The sequence below is a fragment of the Macaca mulatta genome, chromosome 14 (assembly GCF_049350105.2).
Source record: "Macaca mulatta isolate MMU2019108-1 chromosome 14, T2T-MMU8v2.0, whole genome shotgun sequence".
Taxonomy (NCBI): domain Eukaryota; kingdom Metazoa; phylum Chordata; class Mammalia; order Primates; family Cercopithecidae; genus Macaca; species Macaca mulatta.
The window spans coordinates 107,384,447-107,406,927 of NC_133419.1; the positions used below are offsets into that span (position 1 = coordinate 107,384,447).

Here is a 22,481-nt window from a genome sequence, read left to right on the forward strand (position 1 = left end):
TTTATGTCTAAATCTACTAGTAGATTTTGGCTTATTCTGAGCAGTAGCTCCTAGATCTATCTTATGGTACACACTAAATCTATTCCTTCTTCCATAGTTCTTCTTGATATTATGCTACTTGAAAAGTCATCCCTTATCAAAATCAAATTTCATTAATTATTTTAGTCATATTACATCCAATATTTAATTGTGTAAATCCCTCTTTATTCTAGCTATTCTTCCCCAGAATTGCTTCTGTTATAAATGCTCTTTTTGAATAGACTTCCTAGAGTAGAAGAGAAAGCTCCAGATATGATCTGATGGAGGAAAAATATACTTGGATATTACTTTCCTTAATATGGATACTATATCTCTATAGATGACATGCAAGGTTGGATTATTTCTTTAAACTTATGATTTAGGGACAAATCAAATATGTCCCTATGATTTAGGGACAAATCAAACATATGATTTAGGGACAAAAGAAATAACAGAGGAATTGTTAAAGATCACAGTTCAAATTAAAATCCCCGGTCCATGGTTGCTTATTAAAATACTTTTAAGCCTTAATTTTTATTATAATTTTCTTTTACTCACTATGGTTCATTTTGGTTTTTTAATACCGATTCTGCTATTAGTTTGCCACCTACACCAGTGATAATATGCCTTCTGTGTCACTGCGTAGCTTATTTAATTAAAATAATGAAGACTTCTGCTTCTCAACTCATAATAAAAAGGAAATAGATTTAACTCCCAGCATAAAAGTATTAAAAAAAATCTGGCCAAAATGTATGAAACAATGGCACTCAAGACACTGGGCATAAGGCAGCAGAGCATAATGAACCCTGAGGGAAGAGAACAGAAGAGCTGACTCCTATAATTACTTCCTGGTGAAAGTTTCCAGGTCATACAACAGAGAGGGGTGCAGGGACAAAGTTTCCATGGTTTGAGGATCTGTGTGCCTAGAAAAGCCCAAGCAGCTAGAATTCATAGGGCAAAGTGCCAGAAAGGAGAGAGCTGCAGAAAAAGAGAATTATGAACATCTTTAGAGAGTCCCACTTGATTATTCAGTTGAATAATGTTCAGTGCCTACATGAGAAAATCACTCAAGGTAGAAAAGAAACCACTTGAAAAGGATCACAAGGAATGGTACTCAGTGCTCACACAGGGCCAGGAATATGCATATTCTGAAAGGCCAGAGTAAAATACCTCAAAATTCATAGTGTATTAGTTAAAAGTCAAGGAACGATTTTTCCTTAGTATTTATGAGAAATTAGCCCTTGAGTAAGCACAGGTCTTATCCTATCTAACAAAAGTCAATAGCAAGATCTAACAGGATCAAATGGTTTCCAACTAATTTACAATGTTCCAGGTTAAATCTCAAGAATATTTATAGAAATACAAACATATCTAGCATCTAATAAGACCAAATTCACCAAGCCTGGCATCCAATCAAAAAGTACAAAAAGCAAAAATCAGGAAAATGCAATCTAAATGAGAAAAATCAATCAATTGAAATTGACTCAGAAGTGACTAATTTTTTTTTTTTTTTGAGACAGAGTCTACCTCTGTCACCAGGCTGGAGTTCAGTGGTGGGATCTCAGCTCACTGCAACCTCCACCTCCCAGGTTCAAGCAATTCTCCTGCCTCAACCTCCTAAGCAGCTGGGACTACAGGCACATACCACTATACCAACTAATTTTTGTATTTTTAATAGAGATGGGGTTTCACCTTGTTGGCCAGGATGGTCTTAATCTCCTGACCTTGTGATCCGCGCATCTCAGCCTGCCAAAGTGCTGGGATTAGTGGTGTGAGCCACCGTGCCCGGCTTAAAAATTTTTATGACTATATTCCATGTGTTCCAGAAGCCAGATGAATGATTGAAATTTAAGTAAAGGCATGGAAGATATAAACATGACCCAACTCAACTATCTAGAAATGGTAATTTAAATGTCTAAGATGAAAGAACATTTCATAGTATTAGCATGAGCTTAGACATTACAAGAGACTACTTAACAATAATAAATAGTAAAACTGAAACACAAAGAGATAAAATATTTGAGGAAGAAGGGTCAGAATAATGATTTGAAAAAACTAATGCCTGACAGCACACTACTTGGCTTCAAAATATACAACAAAGCTATAGTTATCAAAACAGAATGTTTATGGTATATGAACAGATACATAGAACAATGGAACAGAATAGAGCACCCCTCAAAAAAATTCAACATATTTACATCATTTGACAAAATTGCAGTTAACACACAATGGGGAAAGGAGAGTCTCTTCAATAAATGGTGTTGGGAAAGCTGGATATCCACATGCAGAAGAATAAAATGCTACCCTTATCTTATATATAAATCAACTCAAAATAAAGTCTTAAACACTGGACCTGAAACTATAAAACTACTAGAAGAAAACATAGGAGGAATGTTCCATCAAATTGGTCTATGTGATGGCTTTTTGAATATCACCCCAAAAGCAAAGGCAACAAAAGTAAGAATAAACAAATGGGATTACATCAAACTAAAAAGCTTCCTCACAGCCAAGGAAATAGTCAGCAGAAAGAAGAGACAATCTACAGAATGGGAGATAATATTTTCAAACTGTACATCTGATAAGGGGTTAGTATAAAAAAAAATAAGAAACTCAACCCAATAGCAAGAAAACAATTAACCCAATTCAAAAAATGGGCAAAGGACCCGAATAGGAATTTCTCAATAAGGCATACAAATAACCAACTGGTATAAGAAAAGATGCTTGACATCATCAATCATCAGGGGTATGGAAATTAAAACCAAAATGAGCTATCATCTGACACCTGTTATTAACAGAATTGTTATTATCAAATAGACAAAAAATAAAGAATGTGGAGAAAAGGGAATCCTTGTACACTGTTGGTGGGAATGTAAATTAGTACAGGCACTATGAAAAACATTATGAAGATTCTTTAAAGATTCAAAATTAGAATTCCCACGTGGTTCCACAATCCCACTGCTATGTATATATTCAAAGGATATAAAATCATTATCCTGAGAGGAGATACCTGCACTTTCATGTTCATTGGTGCATTAGCCAATGGATGGAATCAACCTAAGTGTCTATCAACAGATGAATGGATAAAGAAAATGTGATATATAGGTACAATGGAATACTATTCAGCCTTCAAATAGGAGACTTTGTCATTTGCTATACCATAGATAAACCTGGAGAATATTGTTAAGTGAGATAAGTCAGACAAAGATATCTACCATATGATCTCATTTATTTGTAGAATCTTAAAAAGTTGAACTCATATAAGTAAAGAGTACACTGTTAGTTACTAGGAACTGGAAGGAAGTTGTGGATGGGGAGATTTTGATCAAACAATACAAAATTTCAGTTAGATAGGAGGCATAATTTCAAGATATCTATTATACAACATGATGACTACAGAAATATAAATAGATCTGAAAAATTAACAAATATTTAGAAAGTAAATACCACACTTGGAAATAACACTGTCAAACAGCAATCAAAGGGGAAATTTTAAAGTATTTTGAACTGAATGAAAATAAAACTATAACATATCAATATTTGTGAAATGTTGCTAAAGCAGAAGTTAAAAGGAAATGTATAATTAAATGCCTATAATATTTTAGAAAAAAATGGTGTTAATAATCTCAGATTCTGATCAAAGAAGCTGAAAAAAGAAGTGTAAAGAAAACTGAAGAAATGAACAACAAAGATCAGAGTAGAAATCAATTAAATAGAAAATTAAAACAATAAAGAAAATTAATAAAACTAAAACTAGTAATTTGAAACAATTATTAAAGGTCTAACCTCCCTGATCAGGAAAAAAAAAAAAAACATGTACAATTTCACTATAATGAAAGATAGTCCATTATTACATATTCTACATATTTTTTTAAAAAACATTAATTAGAACATGTTATTAACAACTTTTGTCAATAAATTTAAAAATTTGGAAGAAATAGGTACATTCCTTGAAAGACACAAACTATCAAAGTTCGATCTAGAAGAATTAAACTGAACAGCCCTGCCTCTATTAATAAAATTGCGTTTATAATTAAATACATTCCCACAAAGAAAATCTCAGGCCTGGATGATATCACGAGTAAATTCTACCAAAATATTTTTTCTAATTTTTCACTTTTATTTTTATTGTATTATTACAATACAATAATTTTATTCTTGGTGTTAACATGATTCAAGTTGGACTTCAATGTTCAATGATTATTTATTTAATATATTTGTATTTATTGAGCACTTAGCAAGTGACAAGTGCTGTCCTAGATAGTGAAGACACAGTCGTAACAAAACAGACATTGTTCAACCACTGTAGAGTTTACAATCTGGCAGGAAATATGGAAAGACTACAGGGTGGTACAGGTTGTTGACTGAGGAGGGTAAATACAGAGAAGATCAGGAAAGGTTTCTCTCAGAAACTCTTTCTTTAAACTAACACCTGAATATGAATACATTTTATTAGCAAAGGTGGGAGAAGATCCAGTTACAAGGTAAGCACAGGAATGAGTGAAGCACATTTGAGGAACTGTAATAATTAAGACATGGCTTGAATGGAAATGGAGAGTCTATCAAATATTTAAGTAAGAAATAATAACAATTCTATACAATTTCCCAGAATTGCAGAGGTGTGAATTTTCCCCAGTTAATTAAATGGGGCAAGCATTATTGCGATTAAAAAATCAGACAAAAACGTTAAAAGAAAAAGATATGTAGGCCTATATTCATCATGAATATACATATAAAATTTTTAGTGCAACTTTAGCCCCATCAAATCTGAAAGTATAAAAAGAATAATACATCATAACGAAGTGTGATTTGCCCTCAAAGTTCAAGGTTGGTTTAATATTAATAAAATTTAATATTCAAAATGCATTTAATTCATTGTATTAACAGACTAAAAAATAAAAAGACAAAAGAAAAATCTATGGCCAATATAATAGATTCAAATAAAGCATTTGATGATTTTTGATATTTACCATTTATTTATGATAAAATATTTCAAAATGTTTCAGAAAACTTGAGAATGTTTGTGACAAACCTAAGCTAAAATTGTATTTAATGATGTAAGACTACATGCTTTCCCTGTATAATCACGAATGATGCCCATTTTACTAATTCTATTCGGTGTTGTACTGGAAGTTCTAACCAGTGCAGTAAGATAAGAAGAAAATAATAAAAATGTATCCAGATTGAAAAGGATGATATAAAATTATTTTTATTTATAGATGAGTTGACTGTCTATGTAGAAAACCCCATGGAATCTACAGAAAAAGCTATTGTAACTAACTAGTGAGGTTAGCAATATTGCAAGATACCAAGTCAGTACACACAAACCAGTTGTATACCTAATAATAGCAACTTTAAAAATCTTATTTACAATAATATTAAAATATACAATTTTTACACCGATATCTGAGAAAAGACTTGCAAGACCTAAAAACACGTTAAACATTCCTTATTCAAGAATCTGAAATCCAAAATGTTCCAAAATCTGAAACCCAAAATGTTCCAAAATGTGAAACTTTTGACACATAGAAGTGGAAAATTCCACACCTAATGCTTGCTTTCTGATGATTCACTGTACAGAAACTTTGTTTCATGCACAAAATTATTTTACCTTTGGGCTATGTATATGCAGAGTATATAAAACATAAATATATTAATATATTTTATGTTTATACTTGAGTCTCATTCTCAAGATTTCTAATTATGTAAATGCAAATATTCCAAAATAAAAAAAAGAAACAACTCAAAACACTTCTGCCTCTAAGCACTTTGGATAAGGGATACTCAACCTGTACTGAATAGATATTGTGTTTATGGATTGGAAAATTTAATATTGTTGACATTTCCATTCTATCAAATTGATTTATAGAAACAATGCAATTTTAAGTAAAATTTCAGCAGAATTTTAATAGAAATTAAAAAGTTGATTCATATGGAAATATGAGACAACTTTAGAAAAGAACAAAATTGGAAGACTCACACTTCTGGTTTCTAGACTTCTTATAAAACTACTATAATCAAGACAATATGGTGTTGGCATCGAAATAGACAACAGATCTATGAAAAAGAATAGAGACCAGAAATAGGTTAACACATATGTTACGGACAGAATGTTCCCCCCCACCCCGCCGACCCATATGTTTAAGCCCTAACCTCCAGTGTGGCTATATGAAAAGATATTCTATAAAGAGATAATTAAGGTTAAATTATTCATAAGCATGGGGCCTTTGTCATATAGGATTAATGTCCTTGTAAGAGACACCAGAAAATGTGTTCTCTCGCTCTTCATGGCAAGAATCTATAAAAGACCATGGGAGGATATAGCAAGAAGGTGGCCATCTGCAAGTCTGGAAGAGAGCCCTCACTAAAAACCAAATCAACTGGAACCTTGATCTTGGACTTCTAGTCTCCAGAATTATGAGAAATAAATGTTGTTTAAGCAACCAAGTCTAAAGTATTTTGTATTGTAGCCCTTGCTGACTAAAACAACTATGTTGTTAGTCAATTACTTTTTGACTAAGATGTAAAGGAAATTTTGTGAAGAAAGGGCAATCTAATTAACAAATGGTGCAGAAGCAATCACATGTCCATATGCAAAAAAAAAAAAAAAAAAAAAAAAAAACCTCAATATATGCCTAACCCTATATCCAAAAATTACCTCAAAATGGATTATAGGCCTCAATGCGAAATCTAAAGCTTCTAGAAACTTCTAAAATAAAACATGAGAGAAAATATTTCCCCTGGATTGGAGAAATATTGTGTAAATATAACATAAGTGTATAATCTATAAATTAAAAAATTGATAAATTGAACTTTAACAAAAGCTCCTTTTCTTCGAAAGGACATTGTCAAGAGAATGAAAATACAAGCCATAGACTGAGAAAAAATATTTGCAAATTATATATATGATAAAGGACTTGTAGCCAGAATATATACAGAATCCTCAAAATTCAGTAAGAAAAAAATACACAATGGGGAAAATACATGGATAGACAGAAGATGTATAGATGGCACATGAACAAATGAAAAGATGATCACTCAACATCTTTAGTCATTAGAAAATACAGTTTTTACTTGTAAAAACAAGTAAACAATGATATACCACTACATACTTACTAGAATGGCTATTAATAATATAATAATTATTATTATTATTTTATTTATTTATTTTGAGACAGAGTGTCTCTCTGTCACCCAGGCTGGAGTGCAGTGGTGCAGTCTCAGCTCACTGCAAACTCTGCCTCCCAGGTTCATATCACTCTCCTGCCTCTGGAGTAGCTGGGACTACAGGCGCCCGCCACCACGCCCGGCTAATTTTTTGTATTTTTAGTTGAGACGGGGTTTCACCGTGCTAGCCAGGATGGTCTCTATCTCCTGACCTCGTGATCCACCTGCCTCAGCCACCCAAAGTGCTGGGATTACAGGCATGAGCCACCATGCCCGGCCTACAATGGCTAAAATTATTAATAAAAATCAGCAATACCAAGTGCTGGTGGGAAAATAAAATGGATACCACAACTTTGGAAAACTGTTCAGCAGTTTCTTAAAAATGTTAAACATGCAACTACTCTATGACCCAGTCATTCTACTCCTAGGTATTTACTCAAGAGAAATGAAAGCATATAAGTCCGTACAAAGACATGTATTTACTATAAATTTTTATAGTAACTTTATTTGGATAGCCCCAAACCAATGACAATCCAAATATTCATCAACAGATGAACAAATTTAAAAACTGCACTGTACTTATACAATGGAATTCTACTCAGCAATAAAAAATGAATAAACTGCTAGCACAAAACTGTAGGTATGACTCTCAAAATAGTTATACTGAGTGACAAATTCCAGACAAAAAATTGAACATACTGTGTGATCCCATATATAATAAACAAATATAAACATATACTATAATAAATATATAACATAATATAAAATTCTATATACATGGAATATATAATTACATAAAATATAAATTAATCTCTACTATTAGGAAGTATATTCATGTTGCCTAGTAATAAGAGACTTGGATAGAGTGGGAAGGATTGTAAAGTAGTGTTAGGAAACTTTTAGGGATGATGAATATGTCTATTATCATGATTGTGCTGATGGTTTCATGGGGTCTTATATTGGTCAAAATTGCCAAATTATATACTTAGATATTTTCAGTTTGTTATATTTAGATTATAATGCAATAAAGCTGTTTCTAAAAACCATAATGATAATAGTTGTTATTTCATACCACTAGGAACATCTCTTTAGTGGTGAGTGAATGAACACCTTTCCTTAATACATTCCCTAAATAATATTATGTTGCCTCTGAGTTCCTATTACTACAACAATGCTGTGCACCTATGTGAGAATTTCTGTGACATGTATTTCCAGACGGTTGAGCATTGGTCAAAGTTGTTTCTCAGTCAGTATACAAACAAGAAAAGAGATTAGGATGATTCAAGTTTTATTTACAAAGACACTGATTGCTGGGGTATGGTTGGGATGTAAACAAACCAGAAGAGTTATCCAAGATCCCTGGGAAAAATAAACAGCAATAAAATTGTTGCACCCTTCAACCCAAGAAAAAGGCTTTTAGGACGTTTAGGGAAAGTATAACATTCAGACTTCTCTTGGGAGATGTGACGTTTGGTGGCTATGATACATCTGATACATCACCACCGTGTGACCATCCTGCAGGGTGGGAAACCAAATATTTGATTTTTCTTCTTTCTCCAGTCTCCTGCCTGGACTCTCAATGGCTCAGCCCAGCTGGAAACCAGAATGCATAAGAACTCTGTTGATATAATCCATAGAGGTCAAGCTCCCAGGGAGCAGAGGGTAAGCTGAAGAAAGGTGAGGCTCACAGTGAATCTAGAGGGGCATGTGGAGGACATGTGGCGTAGGGTGAAAGTAATGTTGTTTCTAGAATGCTTGTAGAAATTGGTTCTCCTAACAGTGGTACGTGAGGGTTTCCCTTCCTCTCTATCTTCTTGAGAAACTTGATGGAACATGTTGCTCAATTTTAGGTATTCTTTTAAGCTCTCCGTTACCACAAGAACAGTTGGAAGAAATTAAAAAAAAAAAAGGTTAGTTTGAATGAATTACATTTAGTGAATTCATCCTGGATCCTATTACCTCGGGTCACTACTTTTAGAGCTGATTAGACAAGGATCAGTATCAAATTCACTGATAAAAAATTTGACCCATCTCTACTCCTGGAGTTCTATGTCATTTTTCGTGATATTTCAAAGATTATTAAAATGGTTATATAATCACAGCTGCAGATGTTTTCAGTGCTCTGGCAAAGGGTGACAGGAAGAAATCAGGAGAATCTAAGGGTCAAGATTAGCAAGTTTCTTCATCATACATGGCACTGGTTTCCTAATTTGTAGGGTTTGGGACTGGATAATCTCTAGATTCCTTTCTAAATTTCGATCCTATATTTTGGTTAGAAAGAATGCTCATCTATTCTGGTGATAACAATGATTTCAGATGCCACTATTTGCACGTTGAAAGCCCTTGAAGACAAAAGGTCATGTGGGTACACTGGGTGAAATCACCCACAGGGATGCGTTTCTTATGACTAGTCACTTTTGCTGGACTCCCTTTGTTGACCCAGTGATTACACATCAACTATCAGCTTGCTGACATTTTCAGTCTGTTTACTGAGACTGAGAATTGATCTTAATTCTCAGTCTTGAGATTGAGCTACCCATCTCTCTCTCATTTGTTAAATCTCCCTTGTCTGATAATAGCTTTGATACAATAAACATTTTATTCCATTTATGTTGCTAGCATCAGTGTAAAAGTAATTCTTTTCAGTACATCTATCCTCATGCATGTCCATTAACTCGGATAGTATTTATTTGTGTGCAAAGCACATGTTCAAATGCAAATGTATAAGCACATCTGTTATAACTGTCCCCTTTTTGATTGCCCTGTGCATAAAATCCAGCCTCCTCTATCCCTTATCACAAGCTCCTTATGGTCAGAGAAATCTGGAAATCCAGTTGTTCTTAATAGACTACCTTGAATACAATGTTCACTCAAAGAGCATTTGCTGCTCCTCAGTTGATAATGAAACAGGAAAATAGAGGCTAGGCTCAATCCACCCCTTAACCACTGCTTTGAATTTGCCAACACATGCAGCCCCTGCAAGAGCAGTTAATAAGTGATGGGATTGAATTAGGTATCCTTCCTTGATGGAAATTTTAATGAGGTGGGTAATGAACCAAAGGTAGAAAGAATCAGGCAAAAGAAGAAACTAGAGCTGCATGAATAGTTGGGAAAACATATAACCCACCAGAATGATAATGCCTGGACTAAATCAATGAGTTCCTAGGATATTTCTAAGCAATGAATATTTTTAATGGAGTCCTGGTTGGTCTTTTCAAAAGAATAAACCAAGAGAAAAAGGCAAGGAGTTTAGAAAAGTCTTTATTTAGTTTTTCTTCCCTCTCAATAACTATTTTTTCTTGAATATTTGAATGTGATATTTTCTAAATGTTAGAACTTCAGAGCCTACTAGAGAAAACTGGAACTAAACATTTTCAAGGGTATCCTTTTTCCTACATTTTAGTCCACCTGCCATTCATCTTGACTGTTAACACAAATAGCAACTGTGTCAAATTGGTGAATATACCCCTGAGGTTGTGTAGCAATAATTAAATTGCGAGGGTGACTAAAAGAAGGAAGAAATACAGGGTCAGCCTGTTTCTGGGATTTTTTTTTTTTCTACCAGCAGCCTTTATTTGCCTGCTGCTCTTTTCAAACTGTTATTTTATGTATTTCAGCTGGAAGATTCCAATAATTTTTTTTTTAGGAATCATGAAAATTGTATAGCATTTGTAAGCGTTTCTAAAGGCATTTGAACTTAAACAGTTGATCTTGAAGACTAAGGAGAAAATTCAAATGTAATTTCAACTTAATTTAGCATTTAGGCAATGTGGTATGATAGATCACGGGCTTTTAACTGGCTTTGATTTAAACCTACTTCTGCTACTTATACATTATACAACTTTGAGCAAGTAACTAACAACCCTCTAAGACTCAGTGTACTCATCTGTAAATGGTGTTTAATTTCTCTGAGTTTTTTTTTTTTTTTTTTTTTTTTTTTTTGAGACGGAGTCTCGCTCTGTCGCCCAGGCTGGAGTGCAGTGGCCAGATCTCAGCTCACTGCAAGCTCCGCCTCCTGGGTTCACGCCATTCTCCTGCCTCAGACTCCCGAGTAGCTGGGACTACAGGCGCCCGCCAGCTCGCCTGGCTAGTTTTTTGTTTTTTTTTTTTTTTTTTTTTTTAGTAGAGACGGGGTTTCACTGGGTTAGCCAGGATGGTCTCGATCTCCTGACCTCGTGATCCGCCCGTCTCGGCCTCCCAAAGTGCTGGGATTAAAGGCTTGAGCCACCACGCCCGGCCTCTCTTAGTTTTAATGTATATTTGAAAGATTAAATTAATTTCAAAGATAAAAATTTTCTAACAAACCTGGTATATCTTTTTGAAAACCCATAAACTAGGGAGTAGAAACAGTAGAAATAAAAAGGTTTCAGAAAGAATATTTTAATGCCTAATTAGAGAGACAATATGGGTACTTCTTTTCTAATTAAAATAATTATAATTTTAAAAACACCTCACAGAAGGTAGATAAAACAGTAATGGAAGACATCAGTCAGCTACATATTTACTAGAGATACTCAGTCCAAAGTAGTTTCTATTATTTTTTGCCTTGCTTCATTGACAAGTTTTGCTTTCTGAAGTTTGTGAGAGAAATACAGAAACATGCTTTTCTGGTTTCCTTTCTGCTAAACAAGAAAGAACTGGTTAGTAAAGTGGAAATGAAGGTAATATTTGGGGGAAAGTATGGTCCTTAATAGCTAAGAAAATGAAAACTAGCTCAGATGTTTATTGTGAATGCTTATTGTAAGATAAGTTTTTCAGGAGAAATTTTTAAATGCAGATACCCTAATCCCACTGCCAGAGAATCAATGGGGACGGAGAGTCCAATTGTCTGAATGAAAGGTTTCCCAGGTCAATCTTGTGTTAGCTAGATTTTGGAACAGATGTCCTAGAAAACAGAGTAACAAGTATCATAAGGTTCATAGAAACCACAAACCTATAAGGGGAAGATAGATCTAGAGAAATTGGAGATTCTCAAATTGGATTCTGATGAGGAAGAAAAGTGGGAGATCTATGAAGAAACATCTGAGGCACTCACGGTTTGTAAAGACTTGTAGATAAGGTGGAAGGACATATATGTTAACCAAGGACATAGTGACACAATTTTGAGGATGTCAAAAGTCTACATGAACCAAAAGTCCAGTGCTTGGGACAAATAGAGTAATGTTAAAGATTACAGTGACTAAAGAGCATCCTCAGCTCCTTTTTTTTCACCCTTTCTGTTTCCTGTAACTGACAATGATCTTTTAAATTAGGATAAAGCAGGTTGTTAGTTAAATATTGCTGTGTAACAAAGAACCTCAAAATCTCAGTGGCATACAGCAATAGGCATATATTTCTCTCTTATATGTTGGCAGTGGATCCTCCTCCTGGGACCGGCAACCAAGCCAGAACATGTTCTCAGGAGAATGGTGGATGCATAGGAAAGAATGCCCAGTCGTATAAACCAATGCCAATGCTCTGTTTGTACAATTTCTGCTTACATGCCATTGGCCAAAACAGCCACATGGCTGAGCCCAAAATCAAAAGACCCTTTTTAGGGGAGCAACATTTTTGTCATTGCAAAGTTGAAGGACAAAAAGAATAGATATAAGGAAGAGCAAATAATTAAGGTCAATAATTTAATCTACCACAAACATTGATAAAATAATATAATACCTATTTTTATTTTATTATATAATAAAATTGAATACCAAAGTATTAAACAATTTATTTTCTAGCTGAGGAAGCTGATCAAAAATACGAAATCTGTGTTGTTATCTCTCCAATGGAAATATAATGCCTCAAAATATCTGAGGCATAATTACATTGCTAAATAAATATATTCAAAATTTTTAAATCCTTCAAAATGTATTAATTTATTTATTCAATATTTACTGAGGTTCTGCTATGTACAGGTACAGGGTTCAATCTAAGGATTTACTAGCAAAAAATCTGGTTCTTGGTTTTATAAAGCATATAGACTAGTAGCATTGACTTAAAATGGAAAGTTACATAACATTTTCTAAATAGCTTGTTAATTTTGTAAAAAAAAAACCAAAACACTTAAAAGAGGTCTAATACAGACACAGTAAATGGATACTTAAGAGGGTGAGGGTTTGTGAGTCAGTAGTAATGAGGGGTTGTATGGCATAATTCGGGGAGAACATTGGATTAAAATCGGAGCATGTGAATTCTAAGGTCTAAATCTGCCTCTTAATAGCTGTGCTGACATTAAGAAAGTGATTTACCTCCTCTCAGCTTCTCATTTCACATTAGTAAAATTGGGATAATAATATCTGTTCTTCCTACCTCCGGTAAATGTTACATATCAAACCCGTGAAAAATATAAAATGCTTTAAAATTGAAGCACTATTAAAACATTATTAAACAAGTATCAGAAAACAGATAAAATAGTATTCAAACTTGCTGACACAAATCTAATCTGGCACTCTGCAACTTTATGTTACTTCTCAAAGCCGCAGAGAAAAAAGTTAAAAGAACTATTTCAAAGGACCTTCAAAATGCTATGACTCTACTTCTGTAGACAACTACCAAAAAAATAAAATACAAAATATAAAAGATTTTCTCTGGACTGCTAGAGCTTGAATTTGTTGCCATATTGCAAAAGGCTGAATGAATATCAAACACCGACATATGTTCGTCTTTCAGCATATGGAGAAAAACAGCTGACTTCACTGCTATTTTTGATAATCTGTTACTCTGGTGAAACTAGTCTTCCTTCCTCTGAAGCTGACTGGAGTTACTTAGAAAGGGATCAATTATTACTCGTATTTGAGTTTTAATTAGGAATTAGCATTTCATTCAGGGGCAAAAGCTCACCTTCGTAGAATCCTGTGTTCTGCAGTCAAAGAGCTTCTCTAAGATCATTCTGCAGTGAAACAAAGATGCCCGGTCTTGTTTTATTTCTGATACTATCTAGACAACTTCAATATCTATAAGAGTGATTTTGTTATTACAGTCTCTTAGTTTTAGCCTCTTACTTTTTTTTTTTTTTTTCACTTTTCTGGTCCTCAGTAACCTCCACATCCATCAGACACCCTCCCTGTATTATATTATTGATACTGTCATCCTTAAAAAATATACCACCTCTAAAATATTGACTTCTCTGAATACTACCACCACCTCCCATCTTTCTAGCTTACCTAGTGTGGCTATTCCATTCCAGCAATTATTCAACCTCTGCAGAGTTTTTTTCTTTTCTGTATTTGTTTTTAATAAACTATTTAATTTTAGGATAGTTTAGATCTAAAGAAATATCAGAAGAGAGTATGGAGAGTTCTCAGATGTCCCACGTTTAGTTTCTCCTATTATTAACGGACTTCTTATGTTAGTGCAGGTACTTTGTCACAATTAGTGAACAATATTGACACCTTGTTTTTAAGTGAAGTCTCTATTCCATTTTCTTTAGTTTTTACCTAGTACTCTTTTTTTGTTGTTGTTTCAAGATGCCTTACAGACTCCTTTCCTTGATGACATTTACCCATCATGTTTCCTCAGGCTTTTCTTGTCTGTGACAGTTTCTCAGACTTGCCTTGATGGTTAAAAAAAAATACTGGTCTTGTGTTTTGTAGAATGGGGATTTGTCTGTCGTTTTTCTCATGATTTGACTGAGGTTGTGGGTTTCTGGGAGGAAGACCACAGAGATGTACTGAAATTCCTATCATATCATATCAAGATTACGTAACTATCGGCATGACTTACCATTGTTGATGTTAATCTTGATCACCTGGCTGGAGTAATGCTTGTTAGTTTTCTTCACTGTAAAGTTACTTTGTTCCCCTTTTCCATACTGCATTATCTGGAAGTCAGTTACTATGCACAGCCCACACATGAGAGGTAAAGAGTTATAATCTACCTCCGTAAGAAGTGGAGTATCTACATAAATTATTTGGAATTCTGTATCACAGATTTATCTCTTCTCCCCATTTATTCAATCATTTGTTTACATCACTGTGGACCCATGGACATTTGTTTTATACTTGAGGTTATAATTGAAAGCTACCATATTTATTTTGTTGCTCAAATTGTTCCAACCTTGGCCATTATAAGCTCTTTTAGTTATCTAAATAGATAAAATATCTTTGTAGTTACTTTATTTTCTAGCACTTTCCTACTTTCTAGCAATACAAGATGCTCCAAGATTCAGTTACATATTTCTTACCGCAGTCCTAGAATTGAACATTTCTGCAAGGAGCCCTGGTTTCTATTATTGGAGAATAATGTTAGAAACGAAGATTAGGGCACTATCCTAGAGACTTTGATTCATTAATCTACCACTTTCTCACATGAATGAGCCTCTACTTTTTCCTCCTGTATTCTCATTTCCACTCTTCAACTGATTACCTAATACCTTTTCTTCTCAAGATTGATCATCCTGATCAATTCCTATTACTTTTACTTGAGGATCTTGCCTCATATTTCATACTTTATTGAGTAAATAGATATAAAAGAAATCTTTCATATTTTCATCACCAAAACTACCATTCGATCCATTTTTATCTAAATTATGCCTCCCCATCCAACACTGAGGATGATATGTCTACATCTAAGGACTGAGAGAATGAGGGAAAGGTGAATTTCTTGTTATTCCATGTACAGAATTTCACATAATCTCCTTATTTCCAATATCACACTCATCCTTGTCCACAGTTATTTCTGTGCGTCTGGTTTCCCTGAGTCAATTGCTCCTGAGGTTCAACTTCTTTAGGGAGTGAACGTCCATCTTCTGCCTCGGCGGAGGCAAAGCATCACCAGTAACAGGAGAGGACATGGAGTTCCTACTATTTCAGCCCACTTTAAGTGCTAATCTTGAGAGACACATAGAACCATTGTTCCTTGCACCTTTCCAGGTTCTTTGTTTGAAATCCCTTTGTTTGGCCTCCATTCTCTCACTTTGTTCTATTTCCCCTACCTCAGGCTTTGCCCCATTCCCAATCACTTAGGTTTTTCTTTCTTTGCTAAAATCAGTTACCATTCATACATTCCTAAATATGCTTTCCATAATCCAGAAGCTTTTACCTGCTGTTTTCTCCTCTCATCGTCTGTAGGATTTCTAATTTTCATATTCATTTACTCCTATTTCAGTGAGACTTTGGAAAAGAGGTGAAATAAATAAAGATGCTCAATCTGAGAAGCTTTATCAAAGTCTCAGTGAGATTTAGAAAAATCCTGCCTTCTTAGATCAACCCTGTTTAAAAATCACCTATTTGCTTCCCCAACTTCCAGGTTCCATTATCCTGGTTAGATCTGAATGACCAGAATCTAGTGTGAAAAACCTTTTGTCCTTAGGCCAAAGAGACTTTGTTTTGGTTCCTAATTGTTGTATCTATGGTCATATAATATCAAATTTAGGAGTTTAGTCTCTGAATGAATTGCTGGAGTAGCTTGCTTTATTTCTTACTATCACTTTGACTTAACTTTTTTTTTTGTCTCTAAATGTGTATTTAATAATATTGCCTTATAATTTTGTTCTCTCTAATAAATGAAATAATTTATGTGAAATACACTAACTCATGTAAAATTCAGAATAAACCTATGAGTTTCATATTATTTTCTTTGTATCACAAATGAAAAAAAAAAGCCTAAGCTTGAGTGGTTTAAACAGTTAAGTGTTTGAAACACATTAATTTTAGAGAAAGAAATGCCCCTAGAGGGCATTATTTGTGCAAAATGATGTTAGGTAACTCTCTTTCTCTCTGTTTTCTCTCTCTCTCTTTCTTACTGTAGGCACACTGAATTACTTGCCTTTCCCAGGTCATAGCAAAAACGGCATGTCTGTGCTTTGGTGAATGCCATTTTTCTCTCCCTGTATTGGGCGTTTACTCTCCATGCTGTGTCTGATGAAGACTGAGCTCTGAAATCTCTGCCTCACAAATGAGTTTCTTGGAGACAGAGACAAGGCCTATGTATAGGTCCTGGTATAGTGTCTGACACATTATAGACATCTATTAATTACATAATTAATAACAGCAGTAATAATAGTAATAATAATAACATTAGGTTGGTGCAAAAGTAATGTGGTGTTCACCATTATTTTCAATGGCAAAACTGCAATTACTTTTGCATCAACCTATAATGGCATCATTTACCTATCAATTTATTCATCTTAGCCACATTATGTAAAAGATACTAACATAAATTTTTATGATAGATGGCTAGGTAGAGAGATATATAGATGATAGATTCTATCCAATATTCATTAAAATGTGTAAGGAAGGTATATTCTTTTCTGTGGCTGTTGCAACGAATTACCTCCTGTGGCTTAAAACAATAAAACTTTATTCCATTGGTTCTATAGGCCAAAAACTTAATATCAACTGTTGGCACTGCTCCATAGGCTGTAGGAGAGATTCCTTTCCTGCTTTTCGCTTCATCATTCCTTGGCTTATGGGTGCATAATTTCAGTCTCTGTTTCCATTTTCACATGACCTTCTCCTCTGTGCATGTTTTTCTCTTCCTCTGTGTTCCAAGGACACATGTGATCATTTCCCTCATCTCTAAATCCTTACCTTAATTATATATGCAAAGACTCTTCTTCCAAATACTATTCACAGTTCTAAGGATTAGGACTTGATATGTTTCAGTGGTCATTATTCAACCTTTTACAGTAGGTGTTCAGGTCAGAGTGTTTGCTTGCAAGCAAGAGCGAACAGAAATTGACCTACGTTGTCTTAGAAGAGCAGAAATGTATTGTAGTATGCTACTGAAGGCTCACAATTGACTGGTTATCTGAAGGTCAGTTTTTGGAAAATTGTAAAGAACAAGGAGGTGGGTGTCCAGAGTCCAAGTGATAGCAACAGGAGGCAGCCAAATGGCTAGGCAGATAGGGGTGGGTCTCGGGTGAAACCCCACCTCCAAGGCAAAAACAGCCTGAAGGCTGAAAGACTGGACTGCTGGTCCTGGGTGAAACCTGCAACCCAGAGTAAGGACTTCTGTTTCTGTTTGCCCGCCCTTCCCCAGTTGATTCTTTCTGAATAATGCTTTTTAACCAGTCGAAAGTTGCCTTTTCCAATACTACCTATGGCTTGCCCTTCGGCTATTCTGAGCCCATAAAAAGCCCTGGACCCAGCTACAGGGGGAGGAGAGAACCACCCTACTACAGGGGTGGGGAACCACCCCTCGTCCCCTCTCTGCTGACAGCTGTTCCTTTGCTCAATAAAATTCTTCTCTACACTCCTCACACTTCAATGTCCAGTGTATCCTCATTTTTCTTGGGTGTGGTATAAGAGCTTGGGAACTGATGAACCAGGGTACAAACTATAATACAGGCAAACTGTGGCATACCAGCGTCCTTAAGGGCAGGGAGAATAAGTCTCTACCACAAATAAGTATTTCAAACAAGGGGTTTGGGGTTAGATATCAGACACTAAAAATAAAAATGTTAAAAATTGTCCCCTATGAAGAGTAACTATATTCTTCAATTAAAAAAAAATGAAGAAACTAATACTCAATTCAGTAAGTATAGGAAATAGGATAAAAATCTCAGGGCTGCATAACTCCATAGATTACATTCTTTTCACTCAATAATGCTTCCTTCTGAAATATCAAAATTAACTTGACTTATAGAAAAATTTTAGAATAATGATCAATTATATATATCTTCCCTAAATTGCAGAATAAATAAATGTCAAAAACTCAAGTAACTAGTTTGAATGAGAATCATGCCTTCACTTCATAAAGTGCAAAAAGATTCAAACTTCATTCTTTAAATAAATATTAAACAATGCCCTTTAAAAATCACATTGTAAAAAGTCTATTTTTTTCAATAATGCTGTCATTTCTAAATAAATTTTAGAACTCCTTCCTATTTTAAAAATTACCACCAGAGTTCCCATATTGCAACTTTATGCCTTAAAGACCAATCAAGCATGTTTAACATATTATTGTGCCTATTGAAATTTTTCCTTTAAATATCATTCTGGAAAAAATAATTATTTCAAAAAATGATTTTTGACATAAACTTTAATCTGCAGGCAATTGGTCAGAAAAATGCAGGTTGCTACAGAAAGCTTAAATGCAGATTTCATGTCCTGCAAAACGTTAAGAGAAGAGGGAGAAATCAACTTATGATGATATGCATGACTTGTCAGCTTTATAAGAAAACAAAAATCTTTATTTTATAATTAAAGACACTAAGAAAGTTTATATGCATGTCTCTAAATCTTAGAACTGGTAGGCATTTTAAATTTGGGGCTAACACAAATTTTAAACTTCAAAAAAGATAAGAGAATGTGGAGTTACATCTCAGTTCTCTTTGAAAAAAAAAAGATAGCTTGTAAAGTACAGTGAGGGAAAAGAATAATGGAGTTTCTTTTTTTGTTTGTTTGTTTATTTGTTTCTCTCACTTAGTGTAGAGTTGAAAGACGCTACTGGAAACAGTGGTGGGAAAGAAGGATGTAGACTTCAGTAGCAAGTAACACCTTCATTGTCGTCCAAGGAAAAGAAAAACAAGGATTGTGATTTAAAACAAGTAATGAGTGAAATAACCATTAAATTGCATATCATTTGTTCTGTAAGAAAATGCTCCTTAATAATTCTAAATTTAATTGTTTTTATGAATATTTCTCTTTTTGTTTTTAAAATCATATATGAAAGGGAAAATGGTTCTCTCTCTGTCTTCCCCTGTCTCTCATTCTCATTAAGTGACTCTAATTTTTCAGACAAAATCAGGATATATGACCTCAGATTTGTTGGGATATAGTTATAAATATTGAAATCAGGAGTAGTTGAGGAAATATGAAAAGTTTACTTAATGGCTTCCTACAAAATAACTTGATATTTGCTGGTTCCTCTGCCTAAAGGCCCTTTTAATCTGGTACTTCTACTTATTTTTTACACCCAGTTTTCTATAAGGCCTTTTTCAGCATTCCTAGTAACATTGACATTATCTGAACCATGTTATAATTATTTACAAACCTCTATCACACATGTCCATGAGTGCCTCAAGGATAGGACTCACATATTATGAAGTTTTCCATTCTCAATGCCAAGTATAGCACCTGATGAAACTTACTAAGTTATCATTAAATATTTTTAGAGTAGATACATGGTATATCAGAATGAATAGATGAGAGAATTAATTGAATGAACAAAATACTATCTGACTTGGGAGAGGTAACTGTTTAAAATGTACTAACTCACAAAGTCAATCATACATTTTCTTTATTAACTCTAGCTTTTATTTATTGCCTGTATCACTTGTATTGGTTATTTTGTTCATGTTTCTAGGAAAATGGTAAGAGGAAGAGCAAAGAATTAATATAAAACAACTTGAAACTTAAGACTGATAAAAGAGACTAGCCCTGTAATAATCTCTGTCATATTCAAATCCTCCCCAAGCCAGTTCCTACAGCCACTTAAATACCTCTCTTAGATTAAGAGGGATTTTGCCTCTGAGCTGGGGAGTCCAGGGCTCAGAGTCTGGTACTCACATGGCAAATATGAGAGCATATTTGAACTCTTAACAAGTTGAAGCCATTCCTTGTTACTTAGCAGATTTTTCCCATATGACAAAGCATTGACATCTGCAAAGCTGTGCAGCATTGCAACTGAAAATTTACTGAAGAAGCAACCATTCTCTTGTTTTTCTAAATGTTAAAAAATAATTATTTCTGAAGTTGCTTTTTTTGTTTTTGTATATAGATGAGAGGTTTCTATGTTGCCCAAGCTGGCCTCGAATGCCTAGCCTCGCCTCCTCATGCGCCACGGCAACAGGCCTGAGCCACTGCGGCTCCTGAAGTTTTTAATCTGAGATTTCATAAAAGTGTAGTAGGTGAAATTCTTGTCTCAGTAGTGTTTTTGAGGAGAAGGAAAGGCAGTTGTTTATATTTCTGAGAAGACTGACACATCTGACTTCTTCTATGTGAACTGGTAGCTTCTTTGTGAATATTTATAGGAATGATAAAATCACAAAGAAGGTTAATTAATATACAAATTTTCTCATTTGATTAAAGGAAAACTATAAATCCCTCTACTAGATTTTTCAGCCAGGGGATTATCAAAGCCATACGTTTAGGCAAAAATGATTATTAAGTCAATTAATAGGAAGTCAAAACATTGGTGCATGCTATTTATATCCATTTGAATTAAGCAGATATTGTCTAATTTTGCCATGTGGAAGAGCTGATAATAATACACTATATTCACCTACAGTTACTGATAGAAGTCTGATTTTCCTTCTAAACTATAAACTTCTTGAATACACAGATCAGATCTATACTGCTTTTTACCTCTGTTGCTGCTTTCTCACTGTATACACAGTCACTGCCAGGTGCTGATATAACTAAAGGGTCAACTTTTTCTTTTTCCTTACAGGCTATTTCCTGCTAATATTTTGGGGGAAAGAGGGGAGAGGTTTGCTGAAACTCTCTTCTGAGTTATGCACTTAATCACTACTTCTGGGAAATGCTTGATTTCAGATCTGCGAGAAGAAATAGAAGATAGATCTGCAACGTTGTGTGCCACGAAATAAGAAAACTGTGAAAGGAAAATGAGGCATTGTCAAAATGACACATGAGCCAGCTTGAGTGGACTTTCACTATCCAAAGGTGAGACAATTAAATAATCAATAATAACTATGATTGACTAAAACACATTTAAGATATTAAAAGCCATGCATTCTTAATATTTTAAAGAGAGAGGAACAATCAAAACTCTTGAGATATTCGATAACATTAGAGCTTGTCTGGGCACCAAGTCAATATTCTGAAAATTATCACTGAAGGGAAAGAATTAGGCATTTACCTTGCCATTCTGAAGTAAATTGTATTTCAGGGTGTCCCAAAAGTCCTGTAGGTATGGAAAAGAATACTGTATAGAAATAATTCAGTTAATAAATGTAGAATTATGATAGAATTAGAAAAACACTTTGCAATCTCTAATGAAATAACTGACTAAGGTAATTACCATCAATATCGAGGTTGATGGGTAATCTATTGTCTAAATAGAGATACTTTGTAAGAAAAACAGGATGCACTATTGATAATTATGCCAGGAAACAGGCATAAACTGGTGCGATTCCAGGCAAACATATGTCAGGTCAGCCTGTACTGGGGAATCTGACAATAAAGAGAATGGGCTGTTACTGGCTGAACTCACTGATTAATTTTAGCAGAATAAAGATAATACAATAAAACCTTATATGTCTCCTGATGTGAGGTAATATGAACAATTCAGCATTGTCTATGATGTATTGTATACATATATAATATCTCAAATATGTGGATATATAAATGTGTATACATGTATAATATTCAAGACTTTAAATCTTATCCCCAGTATACAGAAAATACAGGGGATAG

General features: G+C 34.3%; 1 long non-coding RNA gene across 1 annotated transcript in view; it reads left to right on the top strand.

The window, feature by feature from the left end:
- The window catches only part of LOC144334601 (uncharacterized), a 374,306-nt gene that overhangs the window by 316,717 nt on the left and 35,108 nt on the right, over window positions 1-22,481 (top strand). Inside the window, exon 2 of the long non-coding RNA XR_013404564.1 lies at window positions 21,600-21,728. This is a non-coding gene — a long non-coding RNA (uncharacterized LOC144334601). The remainder of the gene's footprint in view (window positions 1-21,599; window positions 21,729-22,481) is intronic.